The sequence below is a fragment of the Pelobates fuscus genome, chromosome 2, assembly GCF_036172605.1.
Source record: "Pelobates fuscus isolate aPelFus1 chromosome 2, aPelFus1.pri, whole genome shotgun sequence".
Classification (NCBI taxonomy): domain Eukaryota; kingdom Metazoa; phylum Chordata; class Amphibia; order Anura; family Pelobatidae; genus Pelobates; species Pelobates fuscus.
Window position 1 is genome coordinate 18,275,353 of NC_086318.1, and position 25,015 is coordinate 18,300,367.

The following is a 25,015-nucleotide window of genomic DNA, read 5'->3' on the forward strand; positions in this document are numbered from 1 at the left end:
TTAAGGAAAGTGTTTTGAAACTTGAAGACACGCACGGACGTGCCAGATGATCAGAAAGTGCCATTTCACTCGGAGTTAACAGTCCAAATACAAGCAATCGACTTTAATGCCTCACTGCATCAAGCTTAGCAACGTTTGATGGGCACGGAAAGTTTGGTGATCAACTCCACTCTGGGATGATTCATTTTTAACATGGAATGGGCAAAGCATGCGCTAACCAAACAGAAAAAAAAGGAAAGAAAAACAGCAGCAAAGAGTAAAATTAGCTTTAATGTTTCTGCAACAACACATTACATTCAAACGGAGGCTACAGATTGTATAGAAGAAAACAAATAACAACCCCAAAGACATTCATTAAACATGTTAAGTGAGGACGTAAAGGAGATCTCTATAGAAATGTTTGGAAATCTGTTACGTCACACAGACATGTTGACAGAGTGGTCAGAAAGTGCAATTTTTCTTGAAATTAACAGGCAAGCTATCATCGATTGACTTAAAACCAATAAAACCTCAGATGTGGATGGTAACATAACGAAAGCAGTGAAAACCCATGGAAAAGTGAATTTCTCTTAAGGTTTGGGGATTTGATTGCCAACGGAATTACAAATTTGAACAAAAACAAATTGCTTAGCAGAGGATGGTTTCGATCCATCGACCTCTGGGTTATGGGCCCAGCACGCTTCCGCTGCGCCACTCTGCTGCTGTCACACCTTTCTCTGTGCATTTTGAAAGGGAGAAGCTGGCTCCACCTACATTTGCATGCAGATAAAGAACCATAGCTGCATTTGAAAGCAGAGGATGCCGTAACCTCTGAAAAAGCATTTAGACATTGTGAGAGCAAAATCTTGTTAGTCCACGTAGCTCTCTCGCCTCTCGCCTCTCGCCTCTCGCCTCACGTGCTTAGTCTCTGTGGCGCAATTGGTTAGCGCGTTCGGCTGTTAACCGAAAGGTTGGTGGTTCAAGCCCACCCAGGGACGTTTTGAGACACTTGAGTTTTTTTAACCGAGAAGCAAAAAAGGAGCACAAAATAGTTACCTTTCAAACGCAAATACGGTGATTGCAAATTGATTAACATAGGTGGAGACCCTTCACAAAACCATGTTTAAAAGGAAGGGTGACGTCATATCTATGACGGTGCTTTCCAATTGAAACTTCATCAAAAGCACGTAAAACATCATCAGAAGTGAACAGGAAGTTCATTCTTCATTCCGTTGTCAACCGATTGGCCAGAAAATTGGGCTCGATCAAAGGGAACCTGAACAGGGGACTGCTCCTATCCATCGTCATTCATTGGGAAAGTGTCTGCAATTTCAAACACATTGCATTTCTCATATCAGCATGTGATGAGCGCCCGAAGCGTGCTGTTGAAACCCCACTCCGGGACCATTCCTTTTTCAATGCACGAGGGGCAAAGCATTTGCTAACCAATAAGCAAAAAAATATGAAAATCCTCATCTTTCCCACAAAAACATCAAAAACAACAGCAAAAACATTGAAGACGGCTGGCTGCAAACGGAATAGAGAAATATCATACAAGCATGTTAAAAGCGTTGGAAGACAATTTTTTAAGGAAAGTGTTTTGAAACTTGAAGACACGCACGGACGTGCCAGATGATCAGAAAGTGCCATTTCACTCGGAGTTAACAGTCCAAATACAAGCAATCGACTTTAATGCCTCACTGCATCAAGCTTAGCAACGTTTGATGGGCACGGAAAGTTTGGTGATCAACTCCACTCTGGGATGATTCATTTTTAACATGGAATGGGCAAAGCATGCGCTAACCAAACAGAAAAAAAAGGAAAGAAAAACAGCAGCAAAGAGTAAAATTAGCTTTAATGTTTCTGCAACAACACATTACATTCAAACGGAGGCTACAGATTGTATAGAAGAAAACAAATAACAACCCCAAAGACATTCATTAAACATGTTAAGTGAGGACGTAAAGGAGATCTCTATAGAAATGTTTGGAAATCTGTTACGTCACACAGACATGTTGACAGAGTGGTCAGAAAGTGCAATTTTTCTTGAAATTAACAGGCAAGCTATCATCGATTGACTTAAAACCAATAAAACCTCAGATGTGGATGGTAACATAACGAAAGCAGTGAAAACCCATGGAAAAGTGAATTTCTCTTAAGGTTTGGGGATTTGATTGCCAACGGAATTACAAATTTGAACAAAAACAAATTGCTTAGCAGAGGATGGTTTCGATCCATCGACCTCTGGGTTATGGGCCCAGCACGCTTCCGCTGCGCCACTCTGCTGCTGTCACACCTTTCTCTGTGCATTTTGAAAGGGAGAAGCTGGCTCCACCTACATTTGCATGCAGATAAAGAACCATAGCTGCATTTGAAAGCAGAGGATGCCGTAACCTCTGAAAAAGCATTTAGACATTGTGAGAGCAAAATCTTGTTAGTCCACGTAGCTCTCTCGCCTCTCGCCTCTCGCCTCTCGCCTCTCGCCTCACGTGCTTAGTCTCTGTGGCGCAATTGGTTAGCGCGTTCGGCTGTTAACCGAAAGGTTGGTGGTTCAAGCCCACCCAGGGACGTTTTGAGACACTTGAGTTTTTTTAACCGAGAAGCAAAAAAGGAGCACAAAATAGTTACCTTTCAAACGCAAATACGGTGATTGCAAATTGATTAACATAGGTGGAGACCCTTCACAAAACCATGTTTAAAAGGAAGGGTGACGTCATATCTATGACGGTGCTTTCCAATTGAAACTTCATCAAAAGCACGTAAAACATCATCAGAAGTGAACAGGAAGTTCATTCTTCATTCCGTTGTCAACCGATTGGCCAGAAAATTGGGCTCGATCAAAGGGAACCTGAACAGGGGACTGCTCCTATCCATCGTCATTCATTGGGAAAGTGTCTGCAATTTCAAACACATTGCATTTCTCATATCAGCATGTGATGAGCGCCCGAAGCGTGCTGTTGAAACCCCACTCCGGGACCATTCCTTTTTCAATGCAGGAGGGGCAAAGCATTTGCTAACCAATAAGCAAAAAAATATGAAAATCCTCATCTTTCCCACAAAAACATCAAAAACAACAGCAAAAACATTGAAGACGGCTGGCTGCAAACGGAATAGAGAAATATCATACAAGCATGTTAAAAGCGTTGGAAGACAATTTTTTAAGGAAAGTGTTTTGAAACTTGAAGACACGCACGGACGTGCCAGATGATCAGAAAGTGCCATTTCACTCGGAGTTAACAGTCCAAATACAAGCAATCGACTTTAATGCCTCACTGCATCAAGCTTAGCAACGTTTGATGGGCACGGAAAGTTTGGTGATCAACTCCACTCTGGGATGATTCATTTTTAACATGGAATGGGCAAAGCATGCGCTAACCAAACAGAAAAAAAAGGAAAGAAAAACAGCAGCAAAGAGTAAAATTAGCTTTAATGTTTCTGCAACAACACATTACATTCAAACGGAGGCTACAGATTGTATAGAAGAAAACAAATAACAACCCCAAAGACATTCATTAAACATGTTAAGTGAGGACGTAAAGGAGATCTCTATAGAAATGTTTGGAAATCTGTTACGTCACACAGACATGTTGACAGAGTGGTCAGAAAGTGCAATTTTTCTTGAAATTAACAGGCAAGCTATCATCGATTGACTTAAAACCAATAAAACCTCAGATGTGGATGGTAACATAACGAAAGCAGTGAAAACCCATGGAAAAGTGAATTTCTCTTAAGGTTTGGGGATTTGATTGCCAATGGAATTACAAATTTGAACAAAAACAAATTGCTTAGCAGAGGATGGTTTCGATCCATCGACCTCTGGGTTATGGGCCCAGCACGCTTCCGCTGCGCCACTCTGCTGCTGTCACACCTTTCTCTGTGCATTTTGAAAGGGAGAAGCTGGCTCCACCTACATTTGCATGCAGATAAAGAACCATAGCTGCATTTGAAAGCAGAGGATGCCGTAACCTCTGAAAAAGCATTTAGACATTGTGAGAGCAAAATCTTGTTAGTCCACGTAGCTCTCTCGCCTCACGTGCTTAGTCTCTGTGGCGCAATTGGTTAGCGCGTTCGGCTGTTAACCGAAAGGTTGGTGGTTCAAGCCCACCCAGGGATGTTTTGAGACACTTGAGTTTTTTTAACCGAGAAGCAAAAAAGGAGCACAAAATAGTTACCTTTCAAACGCAAATACGGTGACTGCAAATTGATTAACATAGGTGGAGACCCTTCACAAAACCATGTTTAAAAGGAAGGGTGACGTCATATCTATGACGGTGCTTTCCAATTGAAACTTCATCAAAAGCACGTAAAACATCATCAGAAGTGAACAGGAAGTTCATTCTTCATTCCGTTGTCAACCGATTGGCCAGAAAATTGGGCTCGATCAAAGGGAACCTGAACAGGGGACTGCTCCTATCCATCGTCATTCATTGGGAAAGTGTCTGCAATTTCAAACACATTGCATTTCTCATATCAGCATGTGATGAGCGCCCGAAGCGTGCTGTTGAAACCCCACTCCGGGACCATTCCTTTTTCAATGCAGGAGGGGCAAAGCATTTGCTAACCAATAAGCAAAAAAATATGAAAATCCTCATCTTTCCCACAAAAACATCAAAAACAACAGCAAAAACATTGAAGACGGCTGGCTGCAAACGGAATAGAGAAATATCAGCATGTTAAAAGCGTTGGAAGACAATTTTTTAAGGAAAGTGTTTTGAAACTTGAAGACACGCACGGACGTGCCAGATGATCAGAAAGTGCCATTTCACTCGGAGTTAACAGTCCAAATACAAGCAATCGACTTTAATGCCTCACTGCATCAAGCTTAGCAACGTTTGATGGGCACGGAAAGTTTGGTGATCAACTCCACTCTGGGATGATTCATTTTTAACATGGAATGGGCAAAGCATGCGCTAACCAAACAGAAAAAAAAGGAAAGAAAAACAGCAGCAAAGAGTAAAATTAGCTTTAATGTTTCTGCAACAACACATTACATTCAAACGGAGGCTACAGATTGTATAGAAGAAAACAAATAACAACCCCAAAGACATTCATTAAACATGTTAAGTGAGGACGTAAAGGAGATCTCTATAGAAATGTTTGGAAATCTGTTACGTCACACAGACATGTTGACAGAGTGGTCAGAAAGTGCAATTTTTCTTGAAATTAACAGGCAAGCTATCATCGATTGACTTAAAACCAATAAAACCTCAGATGTGGATGGTAACATAACGAAAGCAGTGAAAACCCATGGAAAAGTGAATTTCTCTTAAGGTTTGGGGATTTGATTGCCAACGGAATTACAAATTTGAACAAAAACAAATTGCTTAGCAGAGGATGGTTTCGATCCATCGACCTCTGGGTTATGGGCCAAGCACGCTTCCGCTGCGCCACTCTGCTGCTGTCACACCTTTCTCTGTGCATTTTGAAAGGGAGAAGCTGGCTCCACCTACATTTGCATGCAGATAAAGAACCATAGCTGCATTTGAAAGCAGAGGATGCCGTAACCTCTGAAAAAGCATTTAGACATTGTGAGAGCAAAATCTTGTTAGTCCACGTAGCTCTCTCGCCTCTCGCCTCTCGCCTCTCGCCTCACGTGCTTAGTCTCTGTGGCGCAATTGGTTAGCGCGTTCGGCTGTTAACCGAAAGGTTGGTGGTTCAAGCCCACCCAGGGACGTTTTGAGACACTTGAGTTTTTTTAACCGAGAAGCAAAAAAGGAGCACAAAATAGTTACCTTTCAAACGCAAATACGGTGATTGCAAATTGATTAACATAGGTGGAGACCCTTCACAAAACCATGTTTAAAAGGAAGGGTGACGTCATATCTATGACGGTGCTTTCCAATTGAAACTTCATCAAAAGCACGTAAAACATCATCAGAAGTGAACAGGAAGTTCATTCTTCATTCCGTTGTCAACCGATTGGCCAGAAAATTGGGCTCGATCAAAGGGAACCTGAACAGGGGACTGCTCCTATCCATCGTCATTCATTGGGAAAGTGTCTGCAATTTCAAACACATTGCATTTCTCATATCAGCATGTGATGAGCGCCCGAAGCGTGCTGTTGAAACCCCACTCCGGGACCATTCCTTTTTCAATGCACGAGGGGCAAAGCATTTGCTAACCAATAAGCAAAAAAATATGAAAATCCTCATCTTTCCCACAAAAACATCAAAAACAACAGCAAAAACATTGAAGACGGCTGGCTGCAAACGGAATAGAGAAATATCATACAAGCATGTTAAAAGCGTTGGAAGACAATTTTTTAAGGAAAGTGTTTTGAAACTTGAAGACACGCACGGACGTGCCAGATGATCAGAAAGTGCCATTTCACTCGGAGTTAACAGTCCAAATACAAGCAATCGACTTTAATGCCTCACTGCATCAAGCTTAGCAACGTTTGATGGGCACGGAAAGTTTGGTGATCAACTCCACTCTGGGATGATTCATTTTTAACATGGAATGGGCAAAGCATGCGCTAACCAAACAGAAAAAAAAGGAAAGAAAAACAGCAGCAAAGAGTAAAATTAGCTTTAATGTTTCTGCAACAACACATTACATTCAAACGGAGGCTACAGATTGTATAGAAGAAAACAAATAACAACCCCAAAGACATTCATTAAACATGTTAAGTGAGGATGTAAAGGAGATCTCTATAGAAATGTTTGGAAATCTGTTACGTCACACAGACATGTTGACAGAGTGGTCAGAAAGTGCAATTTTTCTTGAAATTAACAGGCAAGCTATCATCGATTGACTTAAAACCAATAAAACCTCAGATGTGGATGGTAACATAACGAAAGCAGTGAAAACCCATGGAAAAGTGAATTTCTCTTAAGGTTTGGGGATTTGATTGCCAACGGAATTACAAATTTGAACAAAAACAAATTGCTTAGCAGAGGATGGTTTCGATCCATCGACCTCTGGGTTATGGGCCCAGCACGCTTCCGCTGCGCCACTCTGCTGCTGTCACACCTTTCTCTGTGCATTTTGAAAGGGAGAAGCTGGCTCCACCTACATTTGCATGCAGATAAAGAACCATAGCTGCATTTGAAAGCAGAGGATGCCGTAACCTCTGAAAAAGCATTTAGACATTGTGAGAGCAAAATCTTGTTAGTCCACGTAGCTCTCTCGCCTCACGTGCTTAGTCTCTGTGGCGCAATTGGTTAGCGCGTTCGGCTGTTAACCGAAAGGTTGGTGGTTCAAGCCCACCCAGGGACGTTTTGAGACACTTGAGTTTTTTTAACCGAGAAGCAAAAAAGGAGCACAAAATAGTTACCTTTCAAACGCAAAGACGGTGATTGCAAATTGATTAACATAGGTGGAGACCCTTCACAAAACCATGTGTAACGGATCACCTGGCACCCCGACTTGGTACCTCCGTTAATGGATGCTCCTAGTGCTTCCTGAGGGCTCCAAGCACTCTGGCAGACACCATAATCACCGAATCCAAGAAACCTTTAAATTCTCCCAAGTGTATGAATGCTGTAGACCATTGAATAGGAACCATACGAATAGGCTTGTACCCCTAGCAGTCAACTGGAACAGCATACAATAAATCCTTCCCCCAATAATGAGACGACACATCACTTTGAGGTTAAAACAGGAACTCTGGACTGGCTCATCCAGCCTGGCTTTTATTTCCAACTCACACATACAGGCCACACCCAGGGGGAGGCATAAAAGAACCAATGACATAGATGTTACCTCCCACACATCCCCTCCCCTTAGTGTGACACATAATCCCATTATGCATACAGTGTAAAATATACTTTTACACAACTTTCATAACTTTAAAACCATACATCACATTCACATAAAAATACATATCCACAATCAATCCATTCAGGGGAACAACATATTAAAAAATGGCATGAATCCGACCAGGGGTTAAAAAGTTACTAAAAGTATCTTTTGTTCCTTTCTGGCTGGCAGAAAAACATCCCCACAATGCACCCTGGTTTCCTCCCTTCTGCCCTGGAGTTAATTGGAGAAGTAATCCAATTACCCAGGACTAAAGGCAGACTCCATTAACCACATGGTTGCAAAACAACATAAAACACTTTAAAATACATAAAGTCACATTTACACATAACACACAGACATTTCACCTATCCCCAGATAGCTGGGATCTGCACGCACAAAACTACCGAATAGCGCGCAGATCCTACTCACACAGTACAATTGCCATGGAGCTAAAGTCTTTCCCATAGTCTTTTATTATATAGATAGGCTCCATGGTATGGCTATCTGGGGTATCACATTCCCATAAAGTCTGGTCCATAGTCCAAAGGCAAGAGGCGGGCAAGCAGCCCCCTCCAAGGACACGTGGCGAGTTCGGTTTCGCCACACCATGTTTAAAAGGAAGGGTGACGTCATATCTATGACGGTGCTTTCCAATTGAAATTTCTTCAAAAGCACGTAAAACATCATCAGAAGTGAACAGGAAGTTCATTCTTCATTCCGTTGTCAACCGATTGGCCAGAAAATTGGGCTCGATCAAAGGGAACCTGAACAGGGGACTGCTCCTATCCATCGTCATTCATTGGGAAAGTGTCTGCAATTTCAAACACATTGCATTTCTCATATCAGCATGTGATGAGCGCCCGAAGCGTGCTGTTGAAACCCCACTCCGGGACCATTCCTTTTTCAATGCAGGAGGGGCAAAGCATTTGCTAACCAATAAGCAAAAAAATATGAAAATCCTCATCTTTCCCACAAAAACATCAAAAACAACAGCAAAAACATTGAAGACGGCTGGCTGCAAACGGAATAGAGAAATATCATACAAGCATGTTAAAAGCGTTGGAAGACAATTTTTTAAGGAAAGTGTTTTGAAACTTGAAGACACGCACGGACGTGCCAGATGATCAGAAAGTGCCATTTCACTCGGAGTTAACAGTCCAAATACAAGCAATCGACTTTAATGCCTCACTGCATCAAGCTTAGCAACGTTTGATGGGCACGGAAAGTTTGGTGATCAACTCCACTCTGGGATGATTCATTTTTAACATGGAATGGGCAAAGCATGCGCTAACCAAACAGAAAAAAAAGGAAAGAAAAACAGCAGCAAAGAGTAAAATTAGCTTTAATGTTTCTGCAACAACACATTACATTCAAACGGAGGCTACAGATTGTATAGAAGAAAACAAATAACAACCCCAAAGACATTCATTAAACATGTTAAGTGAGGACGTAAAGGAGATCTCTATAGAAATGTTTGGAAATCTGTTACGTCACACAGACATGTTGACAGAGTGGTCAGAAAGTGCAATTTTTCTTGAAATTAACAGGCAAGCTATCATCGATTGACTTAAAACCAATAAAACCTCAGATGTGGATGGTAACATAACGAAAGCAGTGAAAACCCATGGAAAAGTGAATTTCTCTTAAGGTTTGGGGATTTGATTGCCAATGGAATTACAAATTTGAACAAAAACAAATTGCTTAGCAGAGGATGGTTTCGATCCATCGACCTCTGGGTTATGGGCCCAGCACGCTTCCGCTGCGCCACTCTGCTGCTGTCACACCTTTCTCTGTGCATTTTGAAAGGGAGAAGCTGGCTCCACCTACATTTGCATGCAGATAAAGAACCATAGCTGCATTTGAAAGCAGAGGATGCCGTAACCTCTGAAAAAGCATTTAGACATTGTGAGAGCAAAATCTTGTTAGTCCACGTAGCTCTCTCGCCTCACGTGCTTAGTCTCTGTGGCGCAATTGGTTAGCGCGTTCGGCTGTTAACCGAAAGGTTGGTGGTTCAAGCCCACCCAGGGATGTTTTGAGACACTTGAGTTTTTTTAACCGAGAAGCAAAAAAGGAGCACAAAATAGTTACCTTTCAAACGCAAATACGGTGACTGCAAATTGATTAACATAGGTGGAGACCCTTCACAAAACCATGTTTAAAAGGAAGGGTGACGTCATATCTATGACGGTGCTTTCCAATTGAAACTTCATCAAAAGCACGTAAAACATCATCAGAAGTGAACAGGAAGTTCATTCTTCATTCCGTTGTCAACCGATTGGCCAGAAAATTGGGCTCGATCAAAGGGAACCTGAACAGGGGACTGCTCCTATCCATCGTCATTCATTGGGAAAGTGTCTGCAATTTCAAACACATTGCATTTCTCATATCAGCATGTGATGAGCGCCCGAAGCGTGCTGTTGAAACCCCACTCCGGGACCATTCCTTTTTCAATGCAGGAGGGGCAAAGCATTTGCTAACCAATAAGCAAAAAAATATGAAAATCCTCATCTTTCCCACAAAAACATCAAAAACAACAGCAAAAACATTGAAGACGGCTGGCTGCAAACGGAATAGAGAAATATCAGCATGTTAAAAGCGTTGGAAGACAATTTTTTAAGGAAAGTGTTTTGAAACTTGAAGACACGCACGGACGTGCCAGATGATCAGAAAGTGCCATTTCACTCGGAGTTAACAGTCCAAATACAAGCAATCGACTTTAATGCCTCACTGCATCAAGCTTAGCAACGTTTGATGGGCACGGAAAGTTTGGTGATCAACTCCACTCTGGGATGATTCATTTTTAACATGGAATGGGCAAAGCATGCGCTAACCAAACAGAAAAAAAAGGAAAGAAAAACAGCAGCAAAGAGTAAAATTAGCTTTAATGTTTCTGCAACAACACATTACATTCAAACGGAGGCTACAGATTGTATAGAAGAAAACAAATAACAACCCCAAAGACATTCATTAAACATGTTAAGTGAGGACGTAAAGGAGATCTCTATAGAAATGTTTGGAAATCTGTTACGTCACACAGACATGTTGACAGAGTGGTCAGAAAGTGCAATTTTTCTTGAAATTAACAGGCAAGCTATCATCGATTGACTTAAAACCAATAAAACCTCAGATGTGGATGGTAACATAACGAAAGCAGTGAAAACCCATGGAAAAGTGAATTTCTCTTAAGGTTTGGGGATTTGATTGCCAACGGAATTACAAATTTGAACAAAAACAAATTGCTTAGCAGAGGATGGTTTCGATCCATCGACCTCTGGGTTATGGGCCAAGCACGCTTCCGCTGCGCCACTCTGCTGCTGTCACACCTTTCTCTGTGCATTTTGAAAGGGAGAAGCTGGCTCCACCTACATTTGCATGCAGATAAAGAACCATAGCTGCATTTGAAAGCAGAGGATGCCGTAACCTCTGAAAAAGCATTTAGACATTGTGAGAGCAAAATCTTGTTAGTCCACGTAGCTCTCTCGCCTCTCGCCTCTCGCCTCTCGCCTCACGTGCTTAGTCTCTGTGGCGCAATTGGTTAGCGCGTTCGGCTGTTAACCGAAAGGTTGGTGGTTCAAGCCCACCCAGGGACGTTTTGAGACACTTGAGTTTTTTTAACCGAGAAGCAAAAAAGGAGCACAAAATAGTTACCTTTCAAACGCAAATACGGTGATTGCAAATTGATTAACATAGGTGGAGACCCTTCACAAAACCATGTTTAAAAGGAAGGGTGACGTCATATCTATGACGGTGCTTTCCAATTGAAACTTCATCAAAAGCACGTAAAACATCATCAGAAGTGAACAGGAAGTTCATTCTTCATTCCGTTGTCAACCGATTGGCCAGAAAATTGGGCTCGATCAAAGGGAACCTGAACAGGGGACTGCTCCTATCCATCGTCATTCATTGGGAAAGTGTCTGCAATTTCAAACACATTGCATTTCTCATATCAGCATGTGATGAGCGCCCGAAGCGTGCTGTTGAAACCCCACTCCGGGACCATTCCTTTTTCAGGAGGGGCAAAGCATTTGCTAACCAATAAGCAAAAAAATATGAAAATCCTCATCTTTCCCACAAAAACATCAAAAACAACAGCAAAAACATTGAAGACGGCTGGCTGCAAACGGAATAGAGAAATATCATACAAGCATGTTAAAAGCGTTGGAAGACAATTTTTTAAGGAAAGTGTTTTGAAACTTGAAGACACGCACGGACGTGCCAGATGATCAGAAAGTGCCATTTCACTCGGAGTTAACAGTCCAAATACAAGCAATCGACTTTAATGCCTCACTGCATCAAGCTTAGCAACGTTTGATGGGCACGGAAAGTTTGGTGATCAACTCCACTCTGGGATGATTCATTTTTAACATGGAATGGGCAAAGCATGCGCTAACCAAACAGAAAAAAAAGGAAAGAAAAACAGCAGCAAAGAGTAAAATTAGCTTTAATGTTTCTGCAACAACACATTACATTCAAACGGAGGCTACAGATTGTATAGAAGAAAACAAATAACAACCCCAAAGACATTCATTAAACATGTTAAGTGAGGATGTAAAGGAGATCTCTATAGAAATGTTTGGAAATCTGTTACGTCACACAGACATGTTGACAGAGTGGTCAGAAAGTGCAATTTTTCTTGAAATTAACAGGCAAGCTATCATCGATTGACTTAAAACCAATAAAACCTCAGATGTGGATGGTAACATAACGAAAGCAGTGAAAACCCATGGAAAAGTGAATTTCTCTTAAGGTTTGGGGATTTGATTGCCAACGGAATTACAAATTTGAACAAAAACAAATTGCTTAGCAGAGGATGGTTTCGATCCATCGACCTCTGGGTTATGGGCCCAGCACGCTTCCGCTGCGCCACTCTGCTGCTGTCACACCTTTCTCTGTGCATTTTGAAAGGGAGAAGCTGGCTCCACCTACATTTGCATGCAGATAAAGAACCATAGCTGCATTTGAAAGCAGAGGATGCCGTAACCTCTGAAAAAGCATTTAGACATTGTGAGAGCAAAATCTTGTTAGTCCACGTAGCTCTCTCGCCTCACGTGCTTAGTCTCTGTGGCGCAATTGGTTAGCGCGTTCGGCTGTTAACCGAAAGGTTGGTGGTTCAAGCCCACCCAGGGACGTTTTGAGACACTTGAGTTTTTTTAACCGAGAAGCAAAAAAGGAGCACAAAATAGTTACCTTTCAAACGCAAAGACGGTGACTGCAAATTGATTAACATAGGTGGAGACCCTTCACAAAACCATGTTTAAAAGGAAGGGTGACGTCATATCTATGACGGTGCTTTCCAATTGAAACTTCATCAAAAGCACGTAAAACATCATCAGAAGTGAACAGGAAGTTCATTCTTCATTCCGTTGTCAACCGATTGGCCAGAAAATTGGGCTCGATCAAAGGGAACCTGAACAGGGGACTGCTCCTATCCATCGTCATTCATTGGGAAAGTGTCTGCAATTTCAAACACATTGCATTTCTCATATCAGCATGTGATGAGCGCCCGAAGCGTGCTGTTGAAACCCCACTCCGGGACCATTCCTTTTTCAATGCAGGAGGGGCAAAGCATTTGCTAACCAATAAGCAAAAAAATATGAAAATCCTCATCTTTCCCACAAAAACATCAAAAACAACAGCAAAAACATTGAAGACGGCTGGCTGCAAACGGAATAGAGAAATATCATACAAGCATGTTAAAAGCGTTGGAAGACAATTTTTTAAGGAAAGTGTTTTGAAACTTGAAGACACGCACGGACGTGCCAGATGATCAGAAAGTGCCATTTCACTCGGAGTTAACAGTCCAAATACAAGCAATCGACTTTAATGCCTCACTGCATCAAGCTTAGCAACGTTTGATGGGCACGGAAAGTTTGGTGATCAACTCCACTCTGGGATGATTCATTTTTAACATGGAATGGGCAAAGCATGCGCTAACCAAACAGAAAAAAAAGGAAAGAAAAACAGCAGCAAAGAGTAAAATTAGCTTTAATGTTTCTGCAACAACACATTACATTCAAACGGAGGCTACAGATTGTATAGAAGAAAACAAATAACAACCCCAAAGACATTCATTAAACATGTTAAGTGAGGACGTAAAGGAGATCTCTATAGAAATGTTTGGAAATCTGTTACGTCACACAGACATGTTGACAGAGTGGTCAGAAAGTGCAATTTTTCTTGAAATTAACAGGCAAGCTATCATCGATTGACTTAAAACCAATAAAACCTCAGATGTGGATGGTAACATAACGAAAGCAGTGAAAACCCATGGAAAAGTGAATTTCTCTTAAGGTTTGGGGATTTGATTGCCAACGGAATTACAAATTTGAACAAAAACAAATTGCTTAGCAGAGGATGGTTTCGATCCATCGACCTCTGGGTTATGGGCCTAGCACGCTTCCGCTGCGCCACTCTGCTGCTGTCACACCTTTCTCTGTGCATTTTGAAAGGGAGAAGCTGGCTCCACCTACATTTGCATGCAGATAAAGAACCATAGCTGCATTTGAAAGCAGAGGATGCCGTAACCTCTGAAAAAGCATTTAGACATTGTGAGAGCAAAATCTTGTTAGTCCACGTAGCTCTCTCGCCTCTCGCCTCTCGCCTCTCGCCTCTCGCCTCTCGCCTCTCGCCTCTCGCCTCTCGCCTCTCGCCTCTCGCCTCACGTGCTTAGTCTCTGTGGCGCAATTGGTTAGCGCGTTCGGCTGTTAACCGAAAGGTTGGTGGTTCAAGCCCACCCAGGGACGTTTTGAGACACTTGAGTTTTTTTAACCGAGAAGCAAAAAAGGAGCACAAAATAGTTACCTTTCAAACGCAAAGACGGTGATTGCAAATTGATTAACATAGGTGGAGACCCTTCACAAAACCATGTGTAACGGATCACCTGGCACCCCGACTTGGTACCTCCGTTAATGGATGCTCCTAGTGCTTCCTGAGGGCTCCAAGCACTCTGGCAGACACCATAATCACCGAATCCAAGAAACCTTTAAATTCTCCCAAGTGTATGAATGCTGTAGACCATTGAATAGGAACCATACGAATAGGCTTGTACCCCTAGCAGTCAACTGGAACAGCATACAATAAATCCTTCCCCCAATAATGAGACGACACATCACTTTGAGGTTAAAACAGGAACTCTGGACTGGCTCATCCAGCCTGGCTTTTATTTCCAACTCACACATACAGGCCACACCCAGGGGGAGGCATAAAAGAACCAATGACATAGATGTTACCTCCCACACATCCCCTCCCCTTAGTGTGACACATAATCCCATTATGCATACAGTGTAAAATATACTTTTACACAACTTTCATAACTTTAACCCCTTAAGGACACATGACGTGTGTGACACGTCATTATTCCATTTTATTCCAGAAGTTTGGTCCTTAAGGGGTTAAAACCATACATCACATTCACATAAAAATACATATCCACAATCAATCCATTCAGGGGAACAACATATTAAAAAATGGCATGAATCCGACCAGGGGTTAAAAAGTTACTAAAAGTATCTTTTGTTCCTTTCTGGCTGGCAGAAAAACATCCCCACAATGCACCCTGGTTTCCTCCCTTCTGCCCTGGAGTTAATTGGAGAAGTAATCCAATTACCCAGGACTAAAGGCAGACTCCATTAACCACATGGTTGCAAAACAACATAAAACACTTTAAAATACATAAAGTCACATTTACACATAACACACAGACATTTCACCTATCCCCAGATAGCTGGGATCTGCACGCACAAAACTACCGAATAGCGCGCAGATCCTACTCACACAGTACAATTGCCATGGAGCTAAAGTCTTTCCCATAGTCTTTTATTATATAGATAGGCTCCATGGTATGGCTATCTGGGGTATCACATTCCCATAAAGTCTGGTCCATAGTCCAAAGGCAAGAGGCGGGCAAGCAGCCCCCTCCAAGGACACGTGGCGAGTTCGGTTTCGCCACACCATGTTTAAAAGGAAGGGTGACGTCATATCTATGACGGTGCTTTCCAATTGAAATTTCTTCAAAAGCACGTAAAACATCATCAGAAGTGAACAGGAAGTTCATTCTTCATTCCGTTGTCAACCGATTGGCCAGAAAATTGGGCTCGATCAAAGGGAACCTGAACAGGGGACTGCTCCTATCCATCGTCATTCATTGGGAAAGTGTCTGCAATTTCAAACACATTGCATTTCTCATATCAGCATGTGATGAGCGCCCGAAGCGTGCTGTTGAAACCCCACTCCGGGACCATTCCTTTTTCAATGCAGGAGGGGCAAAGCATTTGCTAACCAATAAGCAAAAAAATATGAAAATCCTCATCTTTCCCACAAAAACATCAAAAACAACAGCAAAAACATTGAAGACGGCTGGCTGCAAACGGAATAGAGAAATATCATACAAGCATGTTAAAAGCGTTGGAAGACAATTTTTTAAGGAAAGTGTTTTGAAACTTGAAGACACGCACGGACGTGCCAGATGATCAGAAAGTGCCATTTCACTCGGAGTTAACAGTCCAAATACAAGCAATCGACTTTAATGCCTCACTGCATCAAGCTTAGCAACGTTTGATGGGCACGGAAAGTTTGGTGATCAACTCCACTCTGGGATGATTCATTTTTAACATGGAATGGGCAAAGCATGCGCTAACCAAACAGAAAAAAAAGGAAAGAAAAACAGCAGCAAAGAGTAAAATTAGCTTTAATGTTTCTGCAACAACACATTACATTCAAACGGAGGCTACAGATTGTATAGAAGAAAACAAATAACAACCCCAAAGACATTCATTAAACATGTTAAGTGAGGACGTAAAGGAGATCTCTATAGAAATGTTTGGAAATCTGTTACGTCACACAGACATGTTGACAGAGTGGTCAGAAAGTGCAATTTTTCTTGAAATTAACAGGCAAGCTATCATCGATTGACTTAAAACCAATAAAACCTCAGATGTGGATGGTAACATAACGAAAGCAGTGAAAACCCATGGAAAAGTGAATTTCTCTTAAGGTTTGGGGATTTGATTGCCAATGGAATTACAAATTTGAACAAAAACAAATTGCTTAGCAGAGGATGGTTTCGATCCATCGACCTCTGGGTTATGGGCCCAGCACGCTTCCGCTGCGCCACTCTGCTGCTGTCACACCTTTCTCTGTGCATTTTGAAAGGGAGAAGCTGGCTCCACCTACATTTGCATGCAGATAAAGAACCATAGCTGCATTTGAAAGCAGAGGATGCCGTAACCTCTGAAAAAGCATTTAGACATTGTGAGAGCAAAATCTTGTTAGTCCACGTAGCTCTCTCGCCTCACGTGCTTAGTCTCTGTGGCGCAATTGGTTAGCGCGTTCGGCTGTTAACCGAAAGGTTGGTGGTTCAAGCCCACCCAGGGATGTTTTGAGACACTTGAGTTTTTTTAACCGAGAAGCAAAAAAGGAGCACAAAATAGTTACCTTTCAAACGCAAATACGGTGACTGCAAATTGATTAACATAGGTGGAGACCCTTCACAAAACCATGTTTAAAAGGAAGGGTGACGTCATATCTATGACGGTGCTTTCCAATTGAAACTTCATCAAAAGCACGTAAAACATCATCAGAAGTGAACAGGAAGTTCATTCTTCATTCCGTTGTCAACCGATTGGCCAGAAAATTGGGCTCGATCAAAGGGAACCTGAACAGGGGACTGCTCCTATCCATCGTCATTCATTGGGAAAGTGTCTGCAATTTCAAACACATTGCATTTCTCATATCAGCATGTGATGAGCGCCCGAAGCGTGCTGTTGAAACCCCACTCCGGGACCATTCCTTTTTCAATGCAGGAGGGGCAAAGCATTTGCTAACCAATAAGCAAAAAAATATGAAAATCCTCATCTTTCCCACAAAAACATCAAAAACAACAGCAAAAACATTGAAGACGGCTGGCTGCAAACGGAATAGAGAAATATCAGCATGTTAAAAGCGTTGGAAGACAATTTTTTAAGGAAAGTGTTTTGAAACTTGAAGACACGCACGGACGTGCCAGATGATCAGAAAGTGCCATTTCACTCGGAGTTAACAGTCCAAATACAAGCAATCGACTTTAATGCCTCACTGCATCAAGCTTAGCAACGTTTGATGGGCACGGAAAGTTTGGTGATCAACTCCACTCTGGGATGATTCATTTTTAACATGGAATGGGCAAAGCATGCGCTAACCAAACAGAAAAAAAAGGAAAGAAAAACAGCAGCAAAGAGTAAAATTAGCTTTAATGTTTCTGCAACAACACATTACATTCAAACGGAGGCTACAGATTGTATAGAAGAAAACAAATAACAACCCCAAAGACATTCATTAAACATGTTAAGTGAGGACGTAAAGGAGATCTCTATAGAAATGTTTGGAAATCTGTTACGTCACACAGACATGTTGACAGAGTGGTCAGAAAGTGCAATTTTTCTTGAAATTAACAGGCAAGCTATCATCGATTGACTTAAAACCAATAAAACCTCAGATGTGGATGGTAACATAACGAAAGCAGTGAAAACCCATGGAAAAGTGAATTTCTCTTAAGGTTTGGGGATTTGATTGCCAACGGAATTACAAATTTGAACAAAAACAAATTGCTTAGCAGAGGATGGTTTCGATCCATCGACCTCTGGGTTATGGGCCCAGCACGCTTCCGCTGCGCCACTCTGCTGCTGTCACACCTTTCTCTGTGCATTTTGAAAGGGAGAAGCTGGCTCCACCTACATTTGCATGCAGATAAAGAACCATAGCTGCATTTGAAAGCAGAGGATGCCGTAACCTCTGAAAAAGCATTTAGACATTGTGAGAGCAAAATCTTGTTAGTCCACGTAGCTCTCTCGCCTCTCGCCTCTCGCCTCTCGCCTCTCGCCTCACGTGCTTAGTCTCTGTGGCGCAATTGGTTAGCGCGTTCGGCTGTTAACCGAAAGGTTGGTGGTTCAAGCCCACCCAGGGACGTTTTGAGACACTTGAGTTTTTTTAACCGAGAAGCAAAAAAGGAGCACAAAATAGTTACCTTTCAAACGCAAATACGGTGATTGCAAATTGATTAACATAGGTGGAGACCCTTCACAAAACCATGTTTAAAAGGAAGGGTGACGTCATATCTATGACGGTGCTTTCCAATTGAAACTTCATCAAAAGCACGTAAAACATCATCAGAAGTGAACAGGAAGTTCATTCTTCATTCCGTTGTCAACCGATTGGCCAGAAAATTGGGCTCGATCAAAGGGAACCTGAACAGGGGACTGCTCCTATCCATCGTCATTCATTGGGAAAGTGTCTGCAATTTCAAACACATTGCATTTCTCATATCAGCATGTGATGAGCGCCCGAAGCGTGCTGTTGAAACCCCACTCCGGGACCATTCCTTTTTCAGGAGGGGCAAAGCATTTGCTAACCAATAAGCAAAAAAATATGAAAATCCTCATCTTTCCCACAAAAACATCAAAAACAACAGCAAAAACATTGAAGACGGCTGGCTGCAAACGGAATAGAGAAATATCATACAAGCATGTTAAAAGCGTTGGAAGACAATTTTTTAAGGAAAGTGTTTTGAAACTTGAAGACACGCACGGACGTGCCAGATGATCAGAAAGTGCCATTTCACTCGGAGTTAACAGTCCAAATACAAGCAATCGACTTTAATGCCTCACTGCATCAAGCTTAGCAACGTTTGATGGGCACGGAAAGTTTGGTGATCAACTCCACTCTGGGATGATTCATTTTTAACATGGAATGGGCAAAGCATGCGCTAACCAAACAGAAAAAAAGGAAAGAAAAACAGCAGCAAAGAGTAAAATTAGCTTTAATGTTTCTGCAACAACACATTACATTCAAACGGAGGCTACAGATTGTATAGAAGAAAACAAATAACAACCCCAAAGACATTCCTTAAACATGTTAAGTGAGGACGTAAAGGAGATCTCTATAGAAATGTTTGGAAATCTGTTACGTCACACAGACATGTTGACAGAGTGGTCAGAAAGTGCAATTTTTCTTGAAATTAACAGGCAAGCTATCATCGATTGACTTAAAACCAATAAAACCTCAGATGTGGATGGTAACATAACGAAAGCAGTGAAAACCCATGGAAAAGTGAATTTCTCTTAAGGTTTGGGGATTTGATTGCCAACGGAATTACAAATTTGAACAAAAACAAATTGCTTAGCAGAGGATGGTTTCGATCCATCGACCTCTGGGTTATGGGCCCAGCACGCTTCCGCTGCGCCACTCTGCTGCTGTCACACCTTTCTCTGTGCATTTTGAAAGGGAGAAGCTGGCTCCACCTACATTTGCATGCAGATAAAGAACCATAGCTGCATTTGAAAGCAGAGGATGCTGTAACCTCTGAAAAAGCATTTAGACATTGTGAGAGCAAAATCTTGTTAGTCCACGTAGCTCTCTCGCCTCACGTGCTTAGTCTCTGTGGCGCAATTGGTTAGCGCATTCGGCTGTTAACCGAAAGGTTGGTGGTTCAAGCCCACCCAGGGACGTTTTGAGACACTTGAGTTTTTTTAACCGAGAAGCAAAAAAGGAGCACAAAATAGTTACCTTTCAAACGCAAATACGGTGACTGCAAATTGATTAACATAGGTGGAGACCCTTCACAAAACCATGTTTAAAAGGAAGGGTGACGTCATATCTATGACGGTGCTTTCCAATTGAAACTTCATCAAAAGCACGTAAAACATCATCAGAAGTGAACAGGAAGTTCATTCTTCATTCCGTTGTCAACCGATTGGCCAGAAAATTGGGCTCGATCAAAGGGAACCTGAACAGGGGACTGCTCCTATCCATCGTCATTCATTGGGAAAGTGTCTGCAATTTCAAACACATTGCATTTCTCATATCAGCATGTGATGAGCGCCCGAAGCGTGCTGTTGAAACCCCACTCCGGGACCATTCCTTTTTCAATGCAGGAGGGGCAAAGCATTTGCTAACCAATAAGCAAAAAAAATATGAAAATCCTCATCTTTCCCACAAAAACATCAAAAACAACAGCAAAAACATTGAAGACGGCTGGCTGCAAACGGAATAGAGAAATATCAGCATGTTAAAAGCGTTGGAAGACAATTTTTTAAGGAAAGTGTTTTGAAACTTGAAGACACGCACGGACGTGCCAGATGATCAGAAAGTGCCATTTCACTCGGAGTTAACAGTCCAAATACAAGCAATCGACTTTAATGCCTCACTGCATCAAGCTTAGCAACGTTTGATGGGCACGGAAAGTTTGGTGATCAACTCCACTCTGGGATGATTCATTTTTAACATGGAATGGGCAAAGCATGCGCTAACCAAACAGAAAAAAAAGGAAAGAAAAACAGCAGCAAAGAGTAAAATTAGCTTTAATGTTTCTGCAACAACACATTACATTCAAACGGAGGCTACAGATTGTATAGAAGAAAACAAATAACAACCCCAAAGACATTCATTAAACATGTTAAGTGAGGACGTAAAGGAGATCTCTATAGAAATGTTTGGAAATCTGTTACGTCACACAGACATGTTGACAGAGTGGTCAGAAAGTGCAATTTTTCTTGAAATTAACAGGCAAGCTATCATCGATTGACTTAAAACCAATAAAACCTCAGATGTGGATGGTAACATAACGAAAGCAGTGAAAACCCATGGAAAAGTGAATTTCTCTTAAGGTTTGGGGATTTGATTGCCAACGGAATTACAAATTTGAACAAAAACAAATTGCTTAGCAGAGGATGGTTTCGATCCATCGACCTCTGGGTTATGGGCCCAGCACGCTTCCGCTGCGCCACTCTGCTGCTGTCACACCTTTCTCTGTGCATTTTGAAAGGGAGAAGCTGGCTCCACCTACATTTGCATGCAGATAAAGAACCATAGCTGCATTTGAAAGCAGAGGATGCTGTAACCTCTGAAAAAGCATTTAGACATTGTGAGAGCAAAATCTTGTTAGTCCACGTAGCTCTCTCGCCTCACGTGCTTAGTCTCTGTGGCGCAATTGGTTAGCGCGTTCGGCTGTTAACCGAAAGGTTTGGGGATTTGATTGCCAACGGAATTACAAATTTGAACAAAAACAAATTGCTTAGCAGAGGATGGTTTCGATCCATCGACCTCTGGGTTATGGGCCCAGCACGCTTCCGCTGCGCCACTCTGCTGCTGTCACACCTTTCTCTGTGCATTTTGAAAGGGAGAAGCTGGCTCCACCTACATTTGCATGCAGATAAAGAACCATAGCTGCATTTGAAAGCAGAGGATGCCGTAACCTCTGAAAAAGCATTTAGACCATTCCTTTTTCAATGCAGGAGGGGCAAAGCATTTGCTAACCAATAAGCAAAAAAATATGAAAATCCTCATCTTTCCCACAAAAACATCAAAAACAACAGCAAAAACATTGAAGACGGCTGGCTGCAAACGGAATAGAGAAATATCATACAAGCATGTTAAAATTGGAAGACAATTTTTTAAGGAAAGTGTTTTGAAACTTGAAGACACGCACGGACGTGCCAGATGATCAGAAAGTGCCATTTCACTCGGAGTTAACAGTCCAAATACAAGCAATCGACTTTAATGCCTCACTGCATCAAGCTTAGCCCACCCAGGGACGTTTTGAGACACTTGAGTTTTTTTAACCGAGAAGCAAAAAAGGAGCACAAAATAGTTACCTTTCAAACGCAAATACGGAGACTGCAAATTGATTAACCCCTTAAGGACACAACTTCTAAAATAAAAGGGAATTATGACGGTTTATTTCCGTCATGTGTCCTTAAGGGGTTAACATAGGTGGAGACCCTTCACAAAACCATGTTTAAAAGGAAGGGTGACGTCATATCTATGACGGTGCTTTCCAATTGAAACTTCATCAAAAGCACGTAAAACATCATCAGAAGTGAACAGGAAGTTCATTCTTCATTCCGTTGTCAACCGATTGGCCAGAAAATTGGGCTCGATCAAAGGGAACCTGAACAGGGGACTGCTCCTATCCATCGTCATTCATTGGGAAAGTGTCTGCAATTTCAAACACATTGCATTTCTCATATCAGCATGTGATGAGCGCCCGAAGCGTGCTGTTGAAACCCCACTCCGGGACCATTCCTTTTTCAGGAGGGGCAAAGCATTTGCTAACCAATAAGCAAAAAAATATGAAAATCCTCATCTTTCCCACAAAAACATCAAAAACAACAGCAAAAACATTGAAGACGGCTGGCTGCAAACGGAATAGAGAAATATCATACAAGCATGTTAAAAGCGTTGGAAGACAATTTTTTAAGGAAAGTGTTTTGAAACTTGAAGACACGCACGGACGTGCCAGATGATCAGAAAGTGCCATTTCACTCGGAGTTAACAGTCCAAATACAAGCAATCGACTTTAATGCCTCACTGCATCAAGCTTAGCAACGTTTGATGGGCACGGAAAGTTTGGTGATCAACTCCACTCTGGGATGATTCATTTTTAACATGGAATGGGCAAAGCATGCGCTAACCAAACAGAAAAAAAAGGAAAGAAAAACAGCAGCAAAGAGTAAAATTAGCTTTAATGTTTCTGCAACAACACATTACATTCAAACGGAGGCTACAGATTGTATAGAAGAAAACAAATAACAACCCCAAAGACATTCATTAAACATGTTAAGTGAGGACGTAAAGGAGATCTCTATAGAAATGTTTGGAAATCTGTTACGTCACACAGACATGTTGACAGAGTGGTCAGAAAGTGCAATTTTTCTTGAAATTAACAGGCAAGCTATCATCGATTGACTTAAAACCAATAAAACCTCAGATGTGGATAGTAACATAACGAAAGCAGTGAAAACCCATGGAAAAGTGAATTTCTCTTAAGGTTTGGGGATTTGATTGCCAATGGAATTACAAATTTGAACAAAAACAAATTGCTTAGCAGAGGATGGTTTCGATCCATCGACCTCGGGGTTATGGGCCCAGCACGCTTCCGCTGCGCCACTCTGCTGCTGTCACACCTTTCTCTGTGCATTTTGAAAGGGAGAAGCTGGCTCCACCTACATTTGCATGCAGATAAAGAACCATAGCTGCATTTGAAAGCAGAGGATGCCGTAACCTCTGAAAAAGCATTTAGACATTGTGAGAGCAAAATCTTGTTAGTCCACGTAGCTCTCTCGCCTCACGTGCTTAGTCTCTGTGGCGCAATTGGTTAGCGCGTTCGGCTGTTAACCGAAAGGTTGGTGGTTCAAGCCCACCCAGGGACGTTTTGAGACACTTGAGTTTTTTTAACCGAGAAGCAAAAAAGGAGCACAAAATAGTTACCTTTCAAACGCAAATACGGTGACTGCAAATTGATTAACATAGGTGGAGACCCTTCACAAAACCATGTTTAAAAGGAAGGGTGACGTCATATCTATGACGGTGCTTTCCAATTGAAACTTCATCAAAAGCACGTAAAACATCATCTGAAGTGAACAGGAAGTTCATTCTTCATTCCGTTGTCAACCGATTGGCCAGAAAATTGGGCTCGATCAAAGGGAACCTGAACAGGGGACTGCTCCTATCCATCGTCATTCATTGGGAAAGTGTCTGCAATTTCAAACACATTGCATTTCTCATATCAGCATGTGATGAGCGCCCGAAGCGTGCTGTTGAAACCCCACTCCGGGACCATTCCTTTTTCAATGCAGGAGGGGCAAAGCATTTGCTAACCAATAAGCAAAAAAATATGAAAATCCTCATCTTTCCCACAAAAACATCAAAAACAACAGCAAAAACATTGAAGACGGCTGGCTGCAAACGGAATACAGAAATATCAGCATGTTAAAAGCGTTGGAAGACAATTTTTTAAGGAAAGTGTTTTGAAACTTGAAGACACGCACGGACGTGCCAGATGATCAGAAAGTGCCATTTCACTCGGAGTTAACAGTCCAAATACAAGCAATCGACTTTAATGCCTCACTGCATCAAGCTTAGCAACGTTTGATGGGCACGGAAAGTTTGGTGATCAACTCCACTCTGGGATGATTCATTTTTAACATGGAATGGGCAAAGCATGCGCTAACCAAACAGAAAAAAAAGGAAAGAAAAACAGCAGCAAAGAGTAAAATTAGCTTTAATGTTTCTGCAACAACACATTACATTCAAACGGAGGCTACAGATTGTATAGAAGAAAACAAATAACAACCCCAAAGACATTCATTAAACATGTTAAGTGAGGACGTAAAGGAGATCTCTATAGAAATGTTTGGAAATCTGTTACGTCACACAGACATGTTGACAGAGTGGTCAGAAAGTGCAATTTTTCTTGAAATTAACAGGCAAGCTATCATCGATTGACTTAAAACCAATAAAACCTCAGATGTGGATGGTAACA

At 41.9% G+C, this 25,015-nt stretch overlaps 9 non-coding genes across 9 annotated transcripts; all 9 read left to right on the forward strand.

The window, feature by feature from the left end:
- Positions 1 to 903: 903 nt before the first annotated feature.
- On the forward strand, positions 904 to 977 carry TRNAN-GUU (transfer RNA asparagine (anticodon GUU)). Its single transcript has one exon. It is a non-coding gene; the product is annotated as a tRNA-Asn (tRNA).
- A 1,498-nt stretch (positions 978 to 2,475) lies between these two features.
- On the forward strand, positions 2,476 to 2,549 carry TRNAN-GUU (transfer RNA asparagine (anticodon GUU)). The gene has a single exon. It is a non-coding gene; the product is annotated as a tRNA-Asn (tRNA).
- A 3,030-nt stretch (positions 2,550 to 5,579) lies between these two features.
- TRNAN-GUU (transfer RNA asparagine (anticodon GUU)) lies at positions 5,580 to 5,653 on the forward strand. Its single transcript has one exon. It is a non-coding gene; the product is annotated as a tRNA-Asn (tRNA).
- Positions 5,654 to 7,123: 1,470 nt separating this feature from the next.
- Positions 7,124 to 7,197, forward strand: TRNAN-GUU (transfer RNA asparagine (anticodon GUU)). Its single transcript has one exon. It is a non-coding gene; the product is annotated as a tRNA-Asn (tRNA).
- A 4,041-nt stretch (positions 7,198 to 11,238) lies between these two features.
- Positions 11,239 to 11,312, forward strand: TRNAN-GUU (transfer RNA asparagine (anticodon GUU)). The gene has a single exon. It is a non-coding gene; the product is annotated as a tRNA-Asn (tRNA).
- A 1,465-nt stretch (positions 11,313 to 12,777) lies between these two features.
- Positions 12,778 to 12,851, forward strand: TRNAN-GUU (transfer RNA asparagine (anticodon GUU)). The gene has a single exon. It is a non-coding gene; the product is annotated as a tRNA-Asn (tRNA).
- Positions 12,852 to 14,391: 1,540 nt separating this feature from the next.
- TRNAN-GUU (transfer RNA asparagine (anticodon GUU)) lies at positions 14,392 to 14,465 on the forward strand. The gene has a single exon. It is a non-coding gene; the product is annotated as a tRNA-Asn (tRNA).
- Positions 14,466 to 18,589: 4,124 nt separating this feature from the next.
- On the forward strand, positions 18,590 to 18,663 carry TRNAN-GUU (transfer RNA asparagine (anticodon GUU)). The gene has a single exon. It is a non-coding gene; the product is annotated as a tRNA-Asn (tRNA).
- Positions 18,664 to 23,829: 5,166 nt separating this feature from the next.
- On the forward strand, positions 23,830 to 23,903 carry TRNAN-GUU (transfer RNA asparagine (anticodon GUU)). The gene has a single exon. It is a non-coding gene; the product is annotated as a tRNA-Asn (tRNA).
- The last annotated feature ends 1,112 nt before the right edge of the window (positions 23,904 to 25,015 follow it).